Genomic DNA, 21466 nt, shown 5'->3' on the forward strand with positions numbered 1-21466 from the left:
GGTGGGCTTGATCACCAACAACAATGAGAGGGCCTAACTGGAGGAGGTGGAGGACCTGAAAAAATGGTGTCAGGTCAACTACCTCTCCCTTAACGTCAGCAAAACAAAAGAGCTGGTAGTCGACTTCTGCAAGACACGTCAGAGGAGTTACACCCCACTCTCCATCAACGGTGCCCCAGTGGAGAGGGTCTACAGCTTCTGATACCTTGGTGTACTCATCACAGAAGACCTGACATGGACCGCTCACACTTCCACCCACAGCAGTGCCTCTATCACCTCAGACTGCTAAGGAAATTCAGACAGCCAAAACAGATTTTAAAAGCCTTCTACTCTGGTGCCATCGAGAGCATTCTGGCAGGATGCATCACTGCCTGGTGATGGCCCTGCAGAGGGTGGTGCGACTAGCTGAGCGCACCACAGGGTCTGTTCTAACCCCCCTCCAGGACCTGTATACCAAACGATGCAGCACCAGAGCCGGTAAGATAATGAAGGAACCCCATCACCCAAACCATGGACTCTTTCAGTGGCTGTGGTCAGGCAGATGCCTCCGCAACCTCAAGGCCAACACTGAGAGGCTCCGTAGGAGCTTCTTCCCCCAGGCCGTCAGAACACTAAATGCAGCTCATACTGGAGTCTAACTCCGTTCTGTACATTTTCTATAGCGTTTTATATCTTCATTAAGTTATTTCCTTTGTATTTTTATATTTCTATCTTTATATTTTCTTCTATTGTGAATAATTGGTGATTGCATGTAATTTACTTTTCTGTTGTAATTGGTGATTGCGTGTAATTTATTTTTCTGTTGTGAGTAATTGGTGATTGCGTGTAATTTATTTTTCTGTTGTAAGTGGTGATTGCATGTAATTTATTTTTCTATTGTGAGTAATTAGTGATTACGTGTAATTTATTTTTCTATTGTGAGTAACTGGTGATTGCTTGTAATTTATTTTTCTGTTGTGAGTAATTGGTGATTGCGTGTAATTTATTTTTCTGTTGTAAGTGGTGATTGCATGTAATTTATTTTTCTATTGTGAGTAATTAGTGATTACGTGTAATTTATTTTTCTATTGTGAGTAACTGGTGATTGCTTGTAATTTATTTTTCTGTTGTGAGTAATTGGTGATTGCTTGTAATTTATTTTTCTGTTGTAATTGGTGATTGCTTGTAATTTATTTTTCTGTTGTGAAATGTGATTAATAATGTGTTTTATTTTTATTTAAATGCGACAATTTCATTCAAAAGATCAGAATACCTTCTTTTATTCAGTGTGTTTTTATTTAATTCATGTCAAATGAAAGTATTTCCTTTAAAAATTAAGACCTGATCTTCAAAAAGTCTTTTACCAAAAAAGGGTGTTGAAAATTGGGGGGTCCATTTTTTCCATGATCTCATCCCATCTCCTGAACCTTTTGCCCTATTGCCACAATTAATACACTAAATAGTGTTGAAGAAACACTTGGACTTTCCATATTGGCCTGAATTCCTTCTTCAGAAATGACATCTGATATGTTGGGTTGCCTTACATGCGAGGACTAGACTGTCATTATGAATTACAAACAGCAGATGGCGCCATTTACCTGATATTTACCTGATATTGTTCAGTGGTATTAGAAACCCCAGTAGACTAGTTTATTTTTATTTTTATTTAAATAACTTATACATTTGAAAATGTGATTACATTTTATTTTTATTTAAATGTGGCAATTTCATCTAAAAAATATAGAAAATATACCTTGGAGTACCTTGCTTTATTCAGTGTGTTTTATTAAATTGATATCAAATGAAATAATGTCTTTAAAAAGTAAGACTTGATCTTCAAGAAGTCTGACACCAAAAACAGGTTTTGAAAAATGGGGGGGTCCTTTTCTAATCAGGGACATGTTATTATATTCAGCTAATATGGTATGTTCTCTGTCATTTTTCCCACAATTTTGGATTTTTTCAAATACCCAAAAATGGCACTCCTCCAACAGCATTGGCACTTCCTATTGCAACGTCCCAAGAAGGCACACTGCATTTTATGGCACTGCTTATGTTTAAGCTTGACATATATGTAGTGGGGGGCAGTGCAGTGGTGCAAATGGGTAGCAGTACTGCCTAACAATATGGAGGTTTCAAGTTCAGGTGCGTCTGCGTTCAGTTTGTACCTTGTCCCTGTGTTCATGTGGGTTTCCTCTGAGTTCCTTCTGGTTCTCTACAACAGTCCAAACACATTCAGGTAGTGTCAATTAACATGCTATTAGGCCCATAGGTGTGAGTGTAAGAGTGGGTGACAATGTCAAATGTCAAATCAAATTTCAGGAGCCCTTAAAATGACTTAACTATGACCTATCATCACAAAACTTTGCATGATTGTTTTGGATGTGTCAAATAGCCATCTGTATGAAAATTACATGGCAAACTCACTTTCCACCACTCCCCCAGTCAAAAACTACACTTTGCTACATTCCAGACAGCTACACCCAGATCAACATTCATTGACCCTGACACCTAGGCTCAGGTCAACTTTCACTGACCTGAGATGGTAAAAATCATTTGGCTTCTTCTAATGGCAAACATTCTTGCATATAATACATGTATTTCACAATGGTAAGAAATTGACCTGTTTAACATTACCTGCCACATTTACATGAGAACTGTTATCTATAGGACAATAGGGTTAAGGTGATCACGTTTGGTGTAAATCAATGAATGGGTGGCAATATAGCAAAGAAATTACTATATGTCCTAAACCAATTCCCTAATAGAGTTACAATTTTGTATAACTCATCTTGGTCAAGGGTCCTAATAAATTCTTCAAGGACAAGTTGAAGACTCAGAAACATTGGCAGCCATCACCCAATGTTCTGCTGATGTGCTTGGACCCCGTAATCGCTGCTAGCGGCTATATTTATTTATTTATTTTTGACTGCCTTAAAGTGTTTGCATAGCGAAAACTATAGATGCTAGAGCTACCATATTTGGTAGATATGTTCCTTTGGTCACCCACTACTCAGGTAAAAAAAAATACCCCAGTTGGCCAGATGGTGGCGCTATAGCAAGCTACAGCGCGTTTTGGCCTATAACTCTTGAACCGTTTGGGGTAGAATCAAAATTAAAGTATATGTATTTGAATACAATGTCATTACAATGTAATGGTTCTCAAAGACCACCATACGCATGGTGTTTTATTGCTCTTTCGACTTGTATAATTAAATCGCTAACATTACACCACAAAACTGAACTGATGTTTGAGACATGACTGATGCGGTGTTGAATACCCTACCAGTGGTTTTGTCTCCCTGCTGTTTCACCCTAACTTTCTCCTGTGACCAATGACTGGCGTGAAGTAGCCTACTCAACGAAATTTTAGCTTTATGTTGGCCTACTCGAAAATTCTCTACTATGACTTACCTTTCATATGACTTGAGAGGGCAGACTCTCCCATCGTGAAGACTTGTATATCCTTTTTGCACAGTTTACAACAAGCAACCCGTGGATTTGCTCCTCTTTTAATCCATGCTGGTACTTATCATTTTATAGCCAGCGGTCATTGAAACGACGACCACCCGCCATGTTGGCGAAATCATTCACTGTGGCTTCAGGGAGGCGGAGTCACACAGGTAAACAGACTGACAGATCACACGCAGGGGCACAAGCGAGACTCAGGCATTTTAGGCACTCCCACTATTTCTCCATCTAAAAGGCAAACTATTCAATTAATTAATTAATAGTTATTTGTTATGAAAGAAATATGGTTACAATTTAAAGCACTTTCAAGCACTTCATCCAAAATTCAAGCACTTTTTATACCTTGAAAACATGACGTTAAAATTCAAGCATTTTCAAGGATTTCAAGCACCCCGTACGGACCCTGAAGATGCAGTCTGTAGAGGTGGGTAGTTCATTCCACCACTGAGGGACCAGTACAGACAGGGATGGTGTACAGACACGTACTCATCCATTTCATTTGTACAATCCTCCAGCAGTTTCTGTTTTGCTGTTTTCTGTCTCAGTTTTTGTGTTAGTTGTGTATCTGAGCCACAGTCTCAACTTCTGGGTGAATCAAAGCAACAGGGCCCGAACCGAGTGTCAGCAGATCAGGCTGGCTTTGTGCTGCTTGTGCCAAGTTCCTACATGCGTTTCCCTCCAGCCCCAAGAAGCTCAAATGACGTTCCATTTAAAAATGACAATACTTTCTCCCCAAGATATCTGAATGGTGAGGTTCAGCACTGTAAGTATGGCTACATTACCAATCACAAACAGCGAGTTGCATTCTCTGCTCTCTGGTTTGCTCATCTGTCCAACTACTGGGCAGTGCTTCCTGCTGTGAGAAGGGGCTGTCCCACATTTGTAGAAAACAGATGAGATTGCAGGCGGAGTCCATATGATGTCATTTTCTTTTTTCCCCTTCACCTCACTAGGACCAGGCTTTCTCAAAAATAATACTGTGCCTTCTACCACATTAGGAACAGTGGTTAGGGCTCCCTTGTATGGGTTTGATGGTGTTGTGTCATGTATGCTTTACATCTAAACTGCTTCCCACACTAAGAGCAATCATAGGAGCTATCTCCTGTATGAGTTTGCTGGTGCTGTATTAGAAGAATTTCCTGAACAAAACTCTTCCCACACTGGGAGCAGGGGTATGGACGCTCTCCTGTATGACTTCGTTGGTGGTGTCGTCTCATATTACCTAACTGACGAAAACTCTTCCCACACTGGGAGCACTGGTATGGGTGCTCTCCTGTATGAATTTTCTGATGTTGTGTCAGATGACCTGAATTACGAAAACTCTTCCCACACTGGGAGCAGCGGTATGGCCGCTCCCCTGTATGAGTTCGCTGGTGCTGTATTAGAGCACTTGAATGCCTGAAGCTCTTTCCACACTGGGAGCAGTGGTATGGACGCTCTCCTGTATGAGCTCGCTGGTGCTGTATTAGGGCACTTGAATTCCTGAAGCTCTTTCCACACTGGGAGCATTGGTATGGACGCTCTCCTGTATGAATTTTCTGGTGTTGTCTCATATTAGCTGAATTATGGAAACTCTTCCCACACTGGGAGCATTGGTATGGCCGCTCCCCTGAATGAGTTCGTTGGTGGTGTCTCAGATTACCTACATGACGAAAACTCTTCCCACACTGGGAGCACTGGTATGGGTGCTCTCCTGTATGAATTTTCTGATGTTGTGTCAGATGACCTGAATTACGAAAACTCTTCCCACACTGGGAGCAGTGGTATGGACGCTCCCCTGTATGAGTTCGCTGGTGCTGTATTAGACCAACTGACTGACTGAAGCTCTTCCCACACTGGGAGCAGCGGTATGGCCGCTCCCCTGTATGAATTCGCTGGTGCCGTATTAGACCAACTGACTGAATGAAGCTCTTCCCACACTGAGAGCATTGGTATGGGCGCTCTCCTGTGTGAATTTTCTGATGTTCTCTAATATTACCTAAGCTACGGAAACTCTTCCCACACTGGGAACATTGGTATGGTCGCTCCCCTGTATGAGTTCTCTGATGCGTTTTCAGGTATGTCGCAGTTCTAAATCTCTTTGAACACTGGGAACACTCGTATGGGCGCTCCTCTATATGAATTTGCTGGGGTTTTTTCAGAAGACTTGATTGAGTGAAACTTTTTCTGTACTGGGAGCAGTGGTATGCATATTCCCCTGTATGGGTTCCTTGGTGTCGTGTCAGGGCTGATTGATATCTGAAACTCCTCCCACACTGGGGGCATGTGTGGGCCCCTGGGGTGCCTGTGCGGGACTGTGTCGGGGTGGGGAATGTCTTAGGGTGTGTGAAGTTCTGTGGGGTGCTGCTGGGAGGCAGTGGGTTCTCTGCTCCATTTCCTCCAGATCCCAGAATCCTGCTGTACTCCTCTGGGTGAACCTTCTCAATGTGCTGCTGAAGGTTCACTTCTTCAATGTGAGTGAATGGGCACTGGGAGCAGGCAAAGACCTGAGACGCCACCTCAGCTGTCTGACCTGAAGAGACAGAAGACAGGGGATACACAGATGCCCAGATGATTTGGTGTATACAAGAAACAGTGAGAGAACATACAAATGTATGCATCAGAAAGAAATAAATATATGTGAAGGCAGATATTAGGAGAGTCAAAATGCAGAGAGCTGCTGTCTGTCTGAGGCATTAGGGAATGCATGGAGCTCTTCAGAACAGCACTGCACATCAGACTGGACACTGCTTTACATCAGCAACACTGAGTGAAAAATTAATCACGTATTCTTGTCACCTGTTTCTCCTTTCCTGGGAGAGATGACAGAGGATCTAAAGGGGTCTCCAGTAAAGATCCTGTAAAAAGCAAAAAGGCTCATTATTTATTTAAGACTGATTGCAATGACGGAGAAGAATTTTTAAAATCAGTTCATGTCTGTTGTCACTCTTACTCTGGCTCTGATGAATCTGGGGGCTGTTTCAGTGGGATCTTGGAGCTGCCAATCATCTCCCTCTTCTGGATCATGACCTGTCCGTTCTGCTTCAGTGAGCCCTCTTCCATCACTGGCATAAACTCATCCCGTTTCCATGGAGATCTCACTCCATGGTCCCCATTAAAGGCCACAGGATGAGGAAGTGATGATACAGAAACTGACATCTCTGTGATCTCAAGTCGGCGAATCAGTACTCTTGGCTGTTTGAGAAGACAGGAAGTGACCTGAGGTGAAAGGCCCTCCCCTTCCTGTTGGCTACAGTCTGATTTTCCTTCATTCTTCAGCTCTCTGTCAGTTTGGATAGCTGGATCACTTTCATCTCTCTCCCTCTGTTCATCTCTCTCTTTTTGGCCCTCCCTCCAAAGTCCCTTGTCCTCTTCGTCTTTCACACCATCCTCCTTCTCCATCTCCTTACTGTCCCCACCTTCTTCCTCTTCCTCCTCCTTTATGTTGGATAGCATGTCTATCTCCTCCCTGCTCATCCCATATCCAGTCTTCCTCCCCTCTATATCTTCACTTCTGTTCAGACCTGATCCCAGCTCCACTACTGTGTAATCTCTGCTGTCCATCACAGATTCTGTCATCTCTTCACCTGAAGAGGTGGTTCTTAACTTTTTGGAGCCATATGCAGGTTCTGATTGGTTATCACATTCAATCAGTTCAGCCGAATCATCAACTTTTCCAAATGGTGGGAGGGAAAGTGAGGACAGGATACAGTTGTCTATGGAGAGAGGAGTCACTGAGAAAGAGAGTAAGCAAAAATGAATAAAGAGACCTTGTATCATTAAGTGAGAGAAGAACAGATCAACAGAAGCAAAAGAAAAAGGAATCATTTTAAATAATCCTGTCACTGCTTTTCAAGTTGACCTTAAATTGCTCACAACTTAAATAATATGTAATCATCCAACATAATTATTTCTGCCTTTGGAAACAAGACAAAAACCACAATCAAACACATATACATGCTTTGGCCTGTTGTAGCATTTTCACAGTTAAAAGTGTGCTGTAAAAGGTGGTTTATATGCATCCTCTAACAGAGGCCTACCATTCCTGTCCAAGTGTCCAACACATCTGTGGTGCTGGAGTAGGACCTTAAGCTGCTGTGGGTCAGAAGCAGACTGCACACACTCCTCCAGGACAGAGGGGGCAGCACCAAGCCATGACACAGTCTGAGGGAGAGAGAAGTGTTGCCTCTGTCATTAACAGTTTTTCATACGTTTACATTATTTTCCATCTACCCCAGCTATTTACATACCATCTCAGAACATCAGAATGTATTGAAAGCTAGATGTAAATGATTATAATAGGAATATACAATAAAAATGATGGTATAGCATAGTGGTAAGGAGTAGGACTCGTAATCGAAAGTTTGCCAGTTCGACCTTGTGGGTTAAGTAACTTCCCAAGGCAATTATGGGTCAAGTACTTTTCCCAAGGTTACAACCCACAAGTCTGTACTACATACTACCCCCTAAAGGAAGTTCTCATGTCTCAAAACTGTCCACACTAAACTATAAAATCAAATAAAAAAGACCAAAATATAATGGTTTAACGCACTCTACCAGCTAGATTGTACCCTGCGTGGCTAACCACTGAAACCTGGTCACCAAGTGCTTCTAATATTGTTGATTCACTATGGTTTGTTCTTGTGTTGTACTCTACCTCACGATCGATAAAAGCATCTGCTAAATGAGTAAATGTACGTGTAGGTGTAAATTGCAGGACTTATCGACTACAGGCCTGTTGCACTCACTTCTGTAGACATGAAGTCATTTGAGAGGTTGGTGCTGGCCCACCTGAAAGACATCACAGATCTCCTGCTGGACCTCCTACAATTTGCATACCGGTCCAACAGGCCTGTAGATGATGCAGTCAAGATGGCATTAAAGCACATTCTCCAACACATTCTCTACCCAGCGACCTACGCAAGGATCTTGTTCGTGGACTTGGGCTGGGTGTTCAACACCACCATACCAGAACTACTCCAATCAAAACTTTCCCAACTCACTGTGCCTGCCCCCACCTGTAAGTGGACTACCAACTTCCTCACAGACAGGAAGCAGCAAGTGAGGGTGGGGAAATTCACATCCATCACCCAGACAATCAGCACTGGTGCCCCACAGGGTTGCGTGCTGTCCCCACTACTCTTCTCCCTTTATACCAACGACTGCACCTCCAGGGACCCCTCGGTCAAACTCTAAGAACAGTCATCTGTCTCATCCAAGACGGTGATGAGTCTGCATACAGGAGGCTGGCCCTCTGGTGCAGCCATAACAATTTAGAGCTGAATATGCTCAAGACAGTGGAGATGATGGAGGACTTCAGGAGAAGCCCCCATATGAAGACTTTCCTGGGAACTATAATCTCCAAAGACCTAAAGTGGAAGACCAACACTGTCTCCAAAAAAAAGTTCCATCAGAAGACAATCTTCCTCCACCAGCTGAAAAAGTTCAACCTGCCACAGGAATTGCTGGTTCAGTTCCACAGCAATCATTGTGTCTGGTCCTCATCACCTGTATAATGATCTGCTTTGGCTTTGCCACCAAACAAGACATCAGACTACAGTACACCATCAGGACTTCAGAAAAGATTGTTGGAGTTAACCTGCCCACACCAAGATCTTTTCAGTACCAGAGGCAGGAAACAGGCAGGCAAAATCACTGTCCCCTCACATGCTGCCCATCACATGTTCAAACTCCGTCCCTCCACAAGGCGCTTCAGATCACTACCCATCAAAACAAGCTGACACCGGAGCAGCTTCTTCTCACACGTCATCACACTCGAACTGTTAAACCAGCGATGTGTCATCAATACCTCTCTTTCTGTGTATTCACAGCACAATAGTTGCATAACTAACAGTTGTACAGATACACACCCTGCACTCACGTACACTTTAACTCATGACATTGTGCAGAAGCTGTTCACTTGATATACCTTGAACTTGATCCGTCCTTATTCCATGTGTGTTGTTGTTTGTTGTATCACTACTCTTCATTGGTGTTGATGTTTTTATCCCTGAGAAAGGTACTGCTTTGTTTTCTCCCAATCCCTGGACCAGCCACAACTAAGACTTGCTGAACTCACATATTTCTATTAATTGAAAACCATACTCTACGATAATCACTAGAATTCAGTCCTCTTTTCCTTCCAAAGGCTCCCTTCTGGTTGCACACTGACTTTTATCACATCCTCCTTGGCTGAACAAACAATATCATAATGGCAAATCCAAAATTGGATATTTTGGCTGCAGCTTGAAGCGGGCCATGAAATGGAGCTCTCCCTCAATGACTGAGTAATTTACTGAATTTTGCCATTAGAGGACAAAGAGTAAAGTATGTTACAAGCTTAGTCAGGATCAGTGGACACATGGAGAGGTGAGCTGGCATCTCCAGCAAGTCCAGGTGTGATGCAGTGGAGTTTTGTCTCCTTACCTGTTTGAGGTCTGGTACTGGAAGCAGCTGCTCCAGTCTGGAGAGGAACTCCCACACCAGCATCTGCAGAGCTGAGTCATAACTGGGACCCAGCTGCAAGGAGAGAGAGAGAGGGAGAGAGAGAGAAAGAGAGAGAGAGAGAGAGATAGGGAGGGAAAGAATGGCCCTTTAAATAATGAGATAATGTTTACTGCCAGAACTCTGCAGCGAACCCTGCCCCACTTTACATGGACCTGAGTGTCAGACCTGGAGGAAGTGCTCTCTCTCAGCTGGGTCTTTCAGCAGGGTTTGGACCAGCTCCACAAAATCAGCTTCTGACACCTCCACCTTCACATCAGAGCTCTACAACACAGCACAGCGGTCACACACACAGCTAACACACTGTACAGTGTAGAGGTCCTTCTGATTCATCAGCCTGCCAGTTACATATTCTGCATTTCCCACAGTATCAGTCTTGGTTCCAGAGACACTGATAATGGGCCAGTAACACTTCCCCTTCCTCCCATTCCTGCCCCTGTAGTGGTCAGGCTGTACTGGAGGAACCAGCGCTGGCTACAAACTCTGTGTCAACATACTGGATCATTGGCTCATTCCACCTCAAATCAACCAATGCTCTTTGCTCTCGGATTTACTACAACAGAGAAGTATAAAAATGTTCCTAAATCATTCATATGAACCGGAAATTTACAAATGCTGTTTGAAATTTTCCCATTTTAAATTTGTTGCTCAAAAGGGTCTCCCTATCATACTGCATCCTGGAGAAAGGCAACTACCTCATTGTTGTATATTACAAAGGTGGTTTGTTACTGGTATTGCAAAAAAGTTCTGAAGCTGGGATATTTGCCATCTTTACAAAAGGCAACGAAGTGCATGAAAATGCTGAATGCTATAAATAGCAGAGTTAATTACTTCATATTTTGGAGCATAATTATGTGTTTATACCACCAGCCTTTTTTGTATTGTATGTATTTTCATATTGCACTACAGGACCCTCTTAAAAGCGAGATGCCACATATTAAGGGTATTTATCCTCTTAATTTATAATAATACTATCTCAAATTTCCACATTTCCAGATCCGGATATCTGGTATGTTCAAATGGGGTGTGAGATAACAGCCCCTGCCCTGACTGTAACCTGGGGAGCAGCAGCACCGCTGTTACGCTAAACTCCTCTGACCCCTCCAGAATGCATCATCCTGTCTCATCACTGCCATTATTTAAACATACACTTTTCACATCTTAAATTACAAAGAGCTTCAGCCCCCTTCTCTCACCCTCGCTCGCAGTGCCAGAATCAGCTGGTTCCTCTGTCTGTAACTCAGCAGCTCTGGGACTGCCTCTGTCACCAAAGTCACAAACTCCTCCAGTTTCCCATAATGCATTATGTCTCGCTGCTGCACCACTTGCCACATGGCTGCAGAGAACAGTCGTAGAGGGGGAACCAAAAGGCGCAGGGAGGAGAGAGGAAGAGAGGGATCTACAACAGAGAGAGAACATAAGGAATCTACACACAAACAGGAGCACCTCTGACACATCTAAAGCAGCACTGGCTTCAGTCACCAGCATTTGGTCCTGGTTCCACAGCCTACTGTTTACCACCCACTGCTGTTTATAGTTATAAATTAAGTTTGGGCTTCAAGGGGTTTGGTCCATATTGCAACAAACTGCAAGTACCTGAATTCTTGTTTTAACATTTCGTGTTGTTTTGTTTACCCATAACCTGAGATAAAACTCCAAACTGCTTTAAACCAAGATGAATCAACATCAATCGATTAATAAAATGGTTTAGTACTACAGAGTTTTACACTCTTCCTCTGCTGCAGACTGAACGCACAACACTTTCAGCTAAAATGCGTTAGCTACACAGTTACACGGCAAATGGCTTGCAGACAAATACGTCTTCTGCCTTATTTCATAGAGACTGCACTCCCCGTATGCAGAGGGGAATGCTGCGAGTGTGTTAAAGCGCATTAATGCTAAAGCTATGCTAAGGCAGCGGCTGGATGAATTAGGCAGGTTTTTAAATCTCCCTCCCACAAGATCACGCAGGATGCGGTGATGATGCCGGTCTGACAAAGCCCTTCCAACGACGATAAAATGTACAAACCCCTGTTCTCCTTCCCTGAAGAACTTCGTCTTTCCATCTCTACAGCTCCTCCAACAGCTTAATTACAGACCGGTTTACCAGCTATATTTTCAGAGCAACCGCTGTAACATTGGCTGCCAACGCGTATAAACACCATAAACTCGTAAACTAAAACCAGTATTTAAACCACCGTCAGAAACCGCTTCAGCGACAAGGCAGTGACGTGTTACCGGTTCCCGATTCATTCACTCAGATTTACTTCCGGGTTACGATCGTTTGCGAAACGTCAAAATGAAAATTTTAATCTAGTTATTCATTATTATTTATCACAAAACGTATCATAAATTTAACGTACGTGTAGTACTCATGTATATGCCAAAAAATATTGCATTGCGTCATTTAGCAAACGCATTTACCCAGAGCGATTCCAAATGAGTACTATGAATATACGTCGTGTCTGTGTGTGTAAGTGAAACTGAGACATTGAGAGCTCTTCAGAAAATATCTCTGTCTTACTGGAACACAAGGATGTGAATTCACAATGTGAATGAAACACATATTTTGAGAAAAACAAAAGAACCCTACACTGGGGTAATCCTGGCTGAAGTTTGAATTAATGCGACTCCAGCTAGTAGTCCGCTGACAGGTGGGACAGGCACAGTGAGCTGGGAAAGTTTGGAGTGCAGTAGTTCTGGTATGATGGTGTTGAACGCCGAGCCCAGTGCAAACTGCATATGCACAGTATGAAACCAGATGGGCTGCAGTAAAAGCTCAGCAACACTTTGTAAGACAAAACTTTCAGCTTTAAGCCATTAGTTTTACTCAGAGAAGTTAGAGAAGGGTGCGGCCCTGTAGCATAGTGGTTAAGGAGCAGGGCTCTTCACCGAAAGCTTTCCAATTCACTTCCCTCTGCTGCTGTACCGTTAGGCAAGGTACTCAACCCACAGTTTCCTCAGTAAAAATATGTAGCTGTATAAATGGATAACATTGTAAAAAAAAAAAACTGTAACTGATGTAACCTTAGATCAGATTAGTTCGGTCTCACTACACTGACCTTGTGCTCAGCTTCAGTACTATCTGCATTGTATGACCTGTACACATCTTGCCCTTGTGCCTGTTGTTTGCCCACTATATGCACTTTTGTACGTCGCTTTAGATAAAAGCGTCTGCTAAATGAATAAATGTAAATGTAAGTCGTCTGCTAAAATGCCAGTAAAGACGGTGCTCCTAAGTACACCGTACCACTTTTCACTAACATACCTTCTTTTGTTGTTGTTTTGGATACGTCTCAAAATATGTGTTTCATTTACATTTAATAGTCCTTGTGTTCCAATAAAACATAAATATGTTCTGAAGAGCTCTCAATATCTCAGATTTCACTCACTCACTCACTCACTCACTCACACACACACAACGTATATGCATAGTAGCCTTGTTTTAAAGTGTTTAACTAGTTTTAAACTAGTTTTAGTTTTAAAGTGTACGAGTTTATGGTGTTTATACCTGTTGGCAGCCAATGCTACAGCGGTTGCTCTGAAAATATAGGGCATTGTCAGACCGGCATCATCACCGCATCCTGCGTGATCTTGTGGGAGGGAGATTTAAAAACCTGCCTAATTCATCCAGCCGCTGCCTTAGCATAGCTTTAGCATTAATGCGCTTTAACACACTCGCAGCATTCCCTTCTGCATACGGGGAGTGCAGTCTCTATGAAATAAGGCAGAAGACGTATTTGTCTGCAAGCCATTTGCCGTGTAACTGTGTAGCAAACGCATTTTAGCTGAAAGTTTTGTGCGTTCAGTCTGCAGCAGAGGAAGAGTGTAAAACTCTGTAGTACTAAACCATTTTATTAATCGATTGATATTGATTCATCTTGGTTTAAAGCAGTTTGGAGTTTTATCTCAGGTTATGGGTAAACAAAACAACATGAAATGTTAAAACAAGAATTCAGGTACTTGCAGTTTGTTGCAATATGGACCAAACCCCTTGAAGGCCAGACTGAATTTCTAACTATGAACACCCAGCCGAAGTCCATGAACAAGATTCTTGTGTAGGTCCCTGGGCAGACAATGTCTTGGAGAATGTGGTTTAATCCTGTCATGACTGCATCATCTACAGGCCTGTTTGGCTGAGGTAGAGTACAACACAAGAACAAACCATAGTGAGTCAACAATATTAGAAGCACTGCATGACCAGGTTTCAATGGTTAGCCAGGCAGGGTACGAGCTAACTGGTAGAGTGCATTAAACCATTATATTACAGTCTTTTTTTATTTGATTTTATAGTTTACTGGGGACAGTTTTGTGACATGAGAACTTTCTGTAGAAGTGAGTGTTTCAGGTGCTTTCAGGTTGTACCCCTGGGCAAGGCACTAAACCCACAATTGCCTCGGGAAGTTACTTAACCCACAAGGCCGAACCGGCAACCTTTCGTTTACAAGTTCTAGTCCTTAGCACTATGCTACACTGTGGCCCAGATCTTGGTGAAGACGGGATCCAGTAGGTCAGGAGGGTGAAACTCCAGCTGGGTTCTGCTGCATTCCTGATCTTTTGATGCTGAAAGATTCTGGGAATGTCCTTTCCATAGTGATGCGGGGTTGTTGGCTAACAGTCTGTTTTCAGCTTTTCAGAGTCTGCCCTTTTGGCCGCCCTGATTTCCTTTGCTAGTGTGTTCCTTGCCTGGCTATACAAAGTCCTGTCCCCACTCCTGTAGGCCTTCTCCTTCCATCAATGAAGCTGTCTGAGTGTAGTGGTGAACCAGAGTTGGTCGTTGTTGTATCTGATATGAGTCCTTTTGGGGATGCAGATGTACTCACAGAAACTGATGTATGATGTCACAGTGTCAGTGAGCTCATGCAGATCAGTGGCTGCTAGTTCAGCAGTCGGCAGGCCTGTAGAGTGTTCTTGGCCATTTCTTCACCGGGTTCACCACAGGTTTAGCAGATTTTAGTTTCTGCCTGTAGGTTGGGAAAAGGTGAACCAGGCAGTGATCAGAGAGTCCCAGAGCTGCGTGCGGGACAGGGCAATGGGCATCCTTTACTATCGATTGTAAGTGGTCCAGTATGTTGCTGTCCCTCATGGGACACTTAATGTCTTTGTCTGTATTTCAGCAGTGTTTGACTGAGGTTTGCTCTGTTAAAATCCCCCCGAAAAACAAGAACAGAGTCTGTGTGTTGTTGCTGCACACTGATGATCTGGTCGGCTAATCACCATTGTGCCTTATTCACACAGGCGTGTGGAGGAATGTAAACACCGACCAGTATTTCAGAGGCAAACTCCTGAGGTGAATAAAGCAGTTTTCAGTTTATGAACAAAGTTTCCAGGTTTGGGCAGCATGACTTCATTAACTCTGTGACATCAGTACACCAACCTTCAAGAACATAGAGGCGGATTCCACCACCTCTCCATTTTCCTGCCAGTTCCGCGACGTGATCCGCTCTGTATATATGAAACCCAGGTAGACGTGCTGAACAGTGCGGAGTAGATTCATTAAGCGAGATTTCTGTGAGAATTCAGTGAGAGAAATCCTTGTTGGATCTGTTGAGGAGTAACAGTTCATCCATGTTGTTACACAGGGAGCGGAGATTCTCCAGGTGGATGCTAGGTAGCAGAGTCTGGAAACCCCGCTGTCAGAGCCTGACCAGCACTGCCGCTTGCTTACCCCATCTGCCTCTCCTGTATACGCTTATTTTAACATTGTAGAAGCATTTAAAAAACAAGTTCTGATCCTTAAAATATTATTTGTGCCCATCACAGCTGGACTTTTGTAACTCCTTGTATCTACTGTAACTTCAGCTTGTGCAAAATGCAGCTCCAAAAGCAGTGACAAAAACATCAAAGAAAGAAGGTATTTCCTTATTCATTGATCTCTGCTTTAGTTTTCAGTTGGTTTTAGAATCGACTTTAGGATTTAGTTTCTGGTTCTTAAAGAAAAACATGGGTTGGCACCAGAACATAAAGAGTGCTTCAGCCATGCCAGCCTGCTCCAGCTCTCAGGTCATCAGCTGCTGGACCTCTGGATATAGCAGATCCTAAATTAAAAACGAGGGGACACTGGGGTCCCGAGTGGCTCAGTTTGGGATTCGCTTTGAGTCTAGGCTGGGCCCTTCGGTGTCGGTTCCAGATCAGCATGTTATTTGTGCTGCTTGGTTAACCAGCATCTCCTCATCTGATAGCTTTCAGAAACTCTACGGTTCCTCAGGCTGACATCAGTGGTGCAGCACCCTCCACTGGGCTCCCGCTCTGCTGTAGTGCACTGTGGGACTTGTAGTGTGAGAAATGGCCACTGGTTGCGTGCGAGTGTATGGAGGATTGCATTCGTCTCTGTCCTGTGTGAGTACAGAGGTTATCTGGAGAATCTGTCCAAATATACTATTACCGATTGCAAAACAGGGTCACATAGGGGATAAAACATGATAATAGATAATAGATTGGACACAATGTTTTTAGTACCAACTCTCCAAAGCTCTGGAATGGACCAGCATTTAAAACTCATTTCTCATTTTTAGGTGACCTTTGAGCAACAATTGCTGTTTTAATTATTTTATTTCATTTTCTTTTCCTGTTCTTGATTTTTATTCATTCATTTATATGATTCCTTTGTAATGTATATTTCTATTAGAGTTGTTTTCATCTAGCTTTCAATACATTCTGATGGTCTTAGATGGAATGTGGATAGCTGGGGTAGATGGAAAATAATGTAAACGTATGAAAAACTGCAAAGTAGTGCCACTGTTAATGACAGAGGCAACATTTCTCTGTGTCCTGGCTTGTTACTGCCCCCTCTGTCCTGGAGGAGTGTGTGTAGTCTGCCTCTGACCCACAGCAGCTTAAAGCGGAAATGAAGCACTGAATAATGTGAGCGTTTATCGGTTGCTTTTGATGTTGGGTAAGATATCGTTGTACAATTAAACCTGAAATTCAAGTAGTTTAACTGGAAAATGATGTAGTATTTCAGATTTTCACCACAAGGGTACAGCCATCTTTGAACAAGCCCAAATGTGACGTCACCCGCATGGTTGTTCGCGGAGCCGCGAGGTTGACGCATTCATTTGTATGTTCTCTCACTGTATCTGCTATCCACCAAATCATCTGGGCATCTGTGTATCCCCTGTCTTCTCATATACAGGGAATATCCACACTGCTCCCAGTACGGAAAAAGTTTCACTCAATCAAGTCTTCTGAAAAAACCCCAGCAAATTCATACAGAGGAGCACCCTTACGAGTGTTCCCAGTGTTCAAAGAGATTTAGAACTGTATACCTGAAAATTCATCAGAGAACTCATACAGGAGAGAGGTCATACCAATGCTCACACTGTGAGCTGAGCTTCAGATATCAATCCAAACTGACAATTCACCAGCAAACCTGTACCACTGCTTCCAGCGTGCGAAAAAATTTGTTCAATCAGGTCATCTCAAATGACACCAGCTGACTCACATAGGGGAGGATCCCTATTACTGCTTCCCGTGTGGGAAGAGCTTCAGATATCTATCCAACTTAAGACAACATCATGTAACACTTCTTCTTCACCTCCTCCACTGTACACACCTCTGGTGAAACTGCATTCATAGCAGTCACCACTTTGAGCCACTCCACATTTTTCCATCGATTTGAAATACCGCTAGTCTGGCCTCCAAAAAGAACATTTTTTTCTCCTCTCCAGTTCATCAACCATCACCTCTATCTCCGTGTCCGAATAATTTCTTTTCTTATGTCCTACCATTGATCGTCAACATCAATCTCTGCATTTCACTCAGATTTACCTGGGATCTCTGAATGCTAATTTGACTAATTAAAGGCATGTCTCGGTCCATATAAGAACAATTGTGGGAGTGGACGTTAAGTGCGTTCACGTGCACATAATCTCACGCTGATTTGATCTCTTCAGGGCAGACAGCTGAGGTGGCGTCTCAGGCCTTTGCCTGCTCCCAGTGCCCATTCACTCACATGGAAGGAGTGAACCTTCAGCAGCACATTGAGAAGGTTCACCCAGAGGAGGACAGCAGGATTCTGGGATCTGGAGGAAATGGAGCAGAGAACCCACTGCCTCCCAGCAGCACCCCTCAGCACCCCACACCCCCTAAGACACTCCCCACCCCGACACAGTCCCACACAGGCACCCCAGGGGCCCACACATGCCCCCAATGTGGGAGGAGTTTCAGAACTGAATCGAAACACCAACAAATTCATACAGGTGAAAACACATCTGTATATTCATTAGGGCTGCCCCCTAATAGTCGACTAAAGGTTAGTCAACGAGAAGAGTCTTAGTCGACCAAGTTTTCATGCTGTATGCTAAATAATTAATGGGCTAAGTAACATTAACTAATTGCAAAGTTAAGGCTATATGCAGCTAAATAAATATATTGTCATATGCGCTATTAGGCTTATCCAAGTTTTCGTGGGGGCTGGGGAAGCTAAATTACCTCACTTACTGCATGTTTAACTTCATGTTCTGTTTTTTTATTCATCATTTGTTATTGTGTTGGTGTTACAAGTTCATAGGTTATGTTAGGTTAGGCTACTGTGTTGAAATAAATTAACAAAATGTTCAGTCTCCTTCCTGGTTGTTCCGACACATTCAGAATCAATACCGCTTTTCCCGTTAGCATTGTCATTAACAGGCGGCTTCGTGCGTGCGCTTGTAAAATTTATAATTTAAAGGCTCATTATGACGGTTTTGTATTTCTCTGTAGCACAGTGTTAACAATGTTACTTATAACATTCTTTCTCAGCCCTGGAACTCAAAACATTTTCTGATGCCCCCCAAAATAATCAATATATAGGCTATTTAAATAATTAAATAAATATCATAAACATGCGACGACTAGTCGACTAATGGCTTGAGCTAACGACTAGCCTACTAGTCGACTAGGAAAATCTTTAGTCGGGGGCAGCCCTAATATTCATACAGGAGAGAGCGCATACCACTGTTCCCAGTGTGGCTTCAGAAAGTAGAAGTCCTGCCACGTATTGTTCCACCCATCCGTTACAACAGCTGAATTTAATTAGCACAGCTCTTCAGCCAGGTAGAGGAGCTAATTAGTGAAATCACCTTGTTTAGTGAATGGCTAGAACTAGAATACATGGTAGGACTTTCTGAAGCCGGGGTGTCCACCTGTGGGAAAGAGTTAGTTCAATCAAGTCATCTGAAACATCACCGGAATCACTCACACGGGGAGCACCCTTTGCACTGCTCCCACTGTGAGAAGAGTTTCAGATATCAATCCCAACTGATACCTCACCAGTGAACCCATACAGGGGAGAATCCCTATTACTGCTCCCAATGTGGGAAGAGCTTCAGATATCAATCCAACTGAAGATGACATCATGTAACTCATACAGGAGAACATCCATTCCAGTGCTCTCAGTGTGGGAAAAGTTTCAATTGATCAGGTAATCTGAGACGACACACGCAGACACATACAGGGGAGTGCCCATTCCACTTCCTGTAGAGTGGGAGGAGCTTCCTGTAGGACAGAGTGATGGGGAAAACAGACCTTTTCAACAGAGAACCAGCTGCTTCAAAAAGAGATTCAGTATTCAGCTGCTCAAAGCAGAATGTCTTGTTTTATTCCATGTAACTTATCTCCATAAACTGTGGTGGAGAGAACACCTGTGCTTAATGGATGTCATCTTAGGATTGTAGACAAATGCCTGATGAGGGCTAGCATCAGTAGGTGTTCAAAGATATTTGTTCTAATTGCAACACAGGATAATAACTAAGGTACAGCATTGATACCCTACACTTACTGTGTGTTTCCTTTGTGGTAAAACCATGGAAGGAGAATCCAACTATTTACATGAATAAACACTGGATGCTTCACCAGTTTGAAATGTTCCTTTTGGAACTCACCAATTACTGACCATTTACTGTTACAACAACTGTGGTCCATATTGTATTATGTTCCATTATTCTTTTATTTTGTTTTTTTGTTCATTCATGCATCAGATACATGCAGGTTAGGCCATTTCCTCTGCAGCCAGCATAGCTTTTTGGATTCATAGGCTGGTAAGGTGAATTTCACTCAAGTCAAGGAATCAGTTCTAATCAGTACATACATGCAGCGTACAACAACATGTGAGTCCAGCTCAATGCCATTCCAAACTCATGCTGCCACATACCCTGAAGTAAAACTTCCATACGTAATTACACACAAGGGAAGGAAAGATCACACTGCACTACAAATCCTAAATCTTAAAACCAAAAAAAAAAAAAAAAAACTCATTGTAGCTCTGAGGTTCTTTATACATTTATGGGTTTCACACCCATCCAGCTAAGGAGAGTGGGCTGACCTGGTGCTTGCGTTGTGGGTGTAAGGACCGTGGTGCTTGGTGTGCTCACCTGAAGGTTTCATGGCCGTCAGAAGCGTGCTGGAGAGCAGCGTACCAGCGAGGGACCTGGGGAGGAAGGCAGAAAAGAGCAACAAGCAGGATGGAGGAGCTGCAGGAGCTGATGGGCGCTGGCTGTCTGAGATTAAAGAGAAACATCTTAACATGCCCTCACCTGTCTGCCACTGGATCCAGGACTTCCTAACCAATAGGAAACAGTATATCAAGGTGGGTAACTACATTTCAGACCCCCTCTTCCTCAGTACTGGTGCTCCTCAAGGATGTGTGGTGTCCCCACTGCTCTACTCACTCTACACCAATGATTGCACCTCTAACAGTGAATCTATCAAGCTTCTTAAGTTTGCTGATGATACTATCCTGATTGGCCTCATCTCAAATGGTGATGAGTCCACATATCGGGAGGGAGCAAACCGTCTGGTGTCATGGTGTGAAGCTAACAACCTAGAGCTGAACACACAAAAACCATGGAGATGATCACTGACTTCAGGAAGAAGCCCACCCCACACCCGTCTTTGGCAATACATGGCACCATGGCCAGCAGAGTGAAATCCTATAAATTCCTCGGCTCCATCATCCAACAGGATCTCAAATGGGAAGAGAACATGATCACAATAACCAAGAAAGCACAACAGCACATGTACTTCTCGAGACCGCCCCCTGTGCAGCTGCACACTTTCACTTTAACAGTCCATCCCACAGATCCCACAATGGAACTGTAAAACTGTAAAGTTATTTCACAAATGTACATAACCAAAGGCATTGCACAGTTTTTTAATTGTATTGTATTCTATTGTATTTATTGTATTGTTTTATAATGTATAATTCTGTCTGCATTTATGTTTTCAATGTCAACACCTGCACCAAGGGAAATTCCTAGTACATCTGTAATTGGCGAATAAAAATTCTGATTCTGATTCAAGGGATTCTTCTGTGTCAGGTTCAGCTGTCCTGGGGTCTGAGGTGGCTGAGTGACACCGGCAATGGGGAGCACAGCAGGTGATAGTCCATGATGCAGCAGTGTGAGCCTGTAGGCCCCCTCTGCCTCAGAGAGGGTGCTGGTCCATTCTGCAGCAAAGAAAGAGGATCCTGTAGCAAACTGAGTGGATTTACAAATTACAAACATCTCAGGAACCCCATTAAACCCATTAAGGACCCCTGCTGATGTGGTGTTGG

General features: G+C 43.2%; 1 protein-coding gene and 1 pseudogene; one reads left to right on the forward strand and one right to left on the reverse strand.

Moving 5' to 3' along the window:
- The window catches only part of LOC118773784 (zinc finger protein 239-like), a 161254-nt gene that overhangs the window by 115350 nt on the left and 24438 nt on the right, over positions 1 to 21466 (reverse strand).
- Positions 1 to 21466, forward strand: part of LOC118773783 — a 146080-nt pseudogene that overhangs the window by 54966 nt on the left and 69648 nt on the right.

The sequence above is a fragment of the Megalops cyprinoides genome, chromosome 2 (assembly GCF_013368585.1).
Source record: "Megalops cyprinoides isolate fMegCyp1 chromosome 2, fMegCyp1.pri, whole genome shotgun sequence".
NCBI classification, from domain to species: Eukaryota; Metazoa; Chordata; class Actinopteri; order Elopiformes; family Megalopidae; genus Megalops; species Megalops cyprinoides.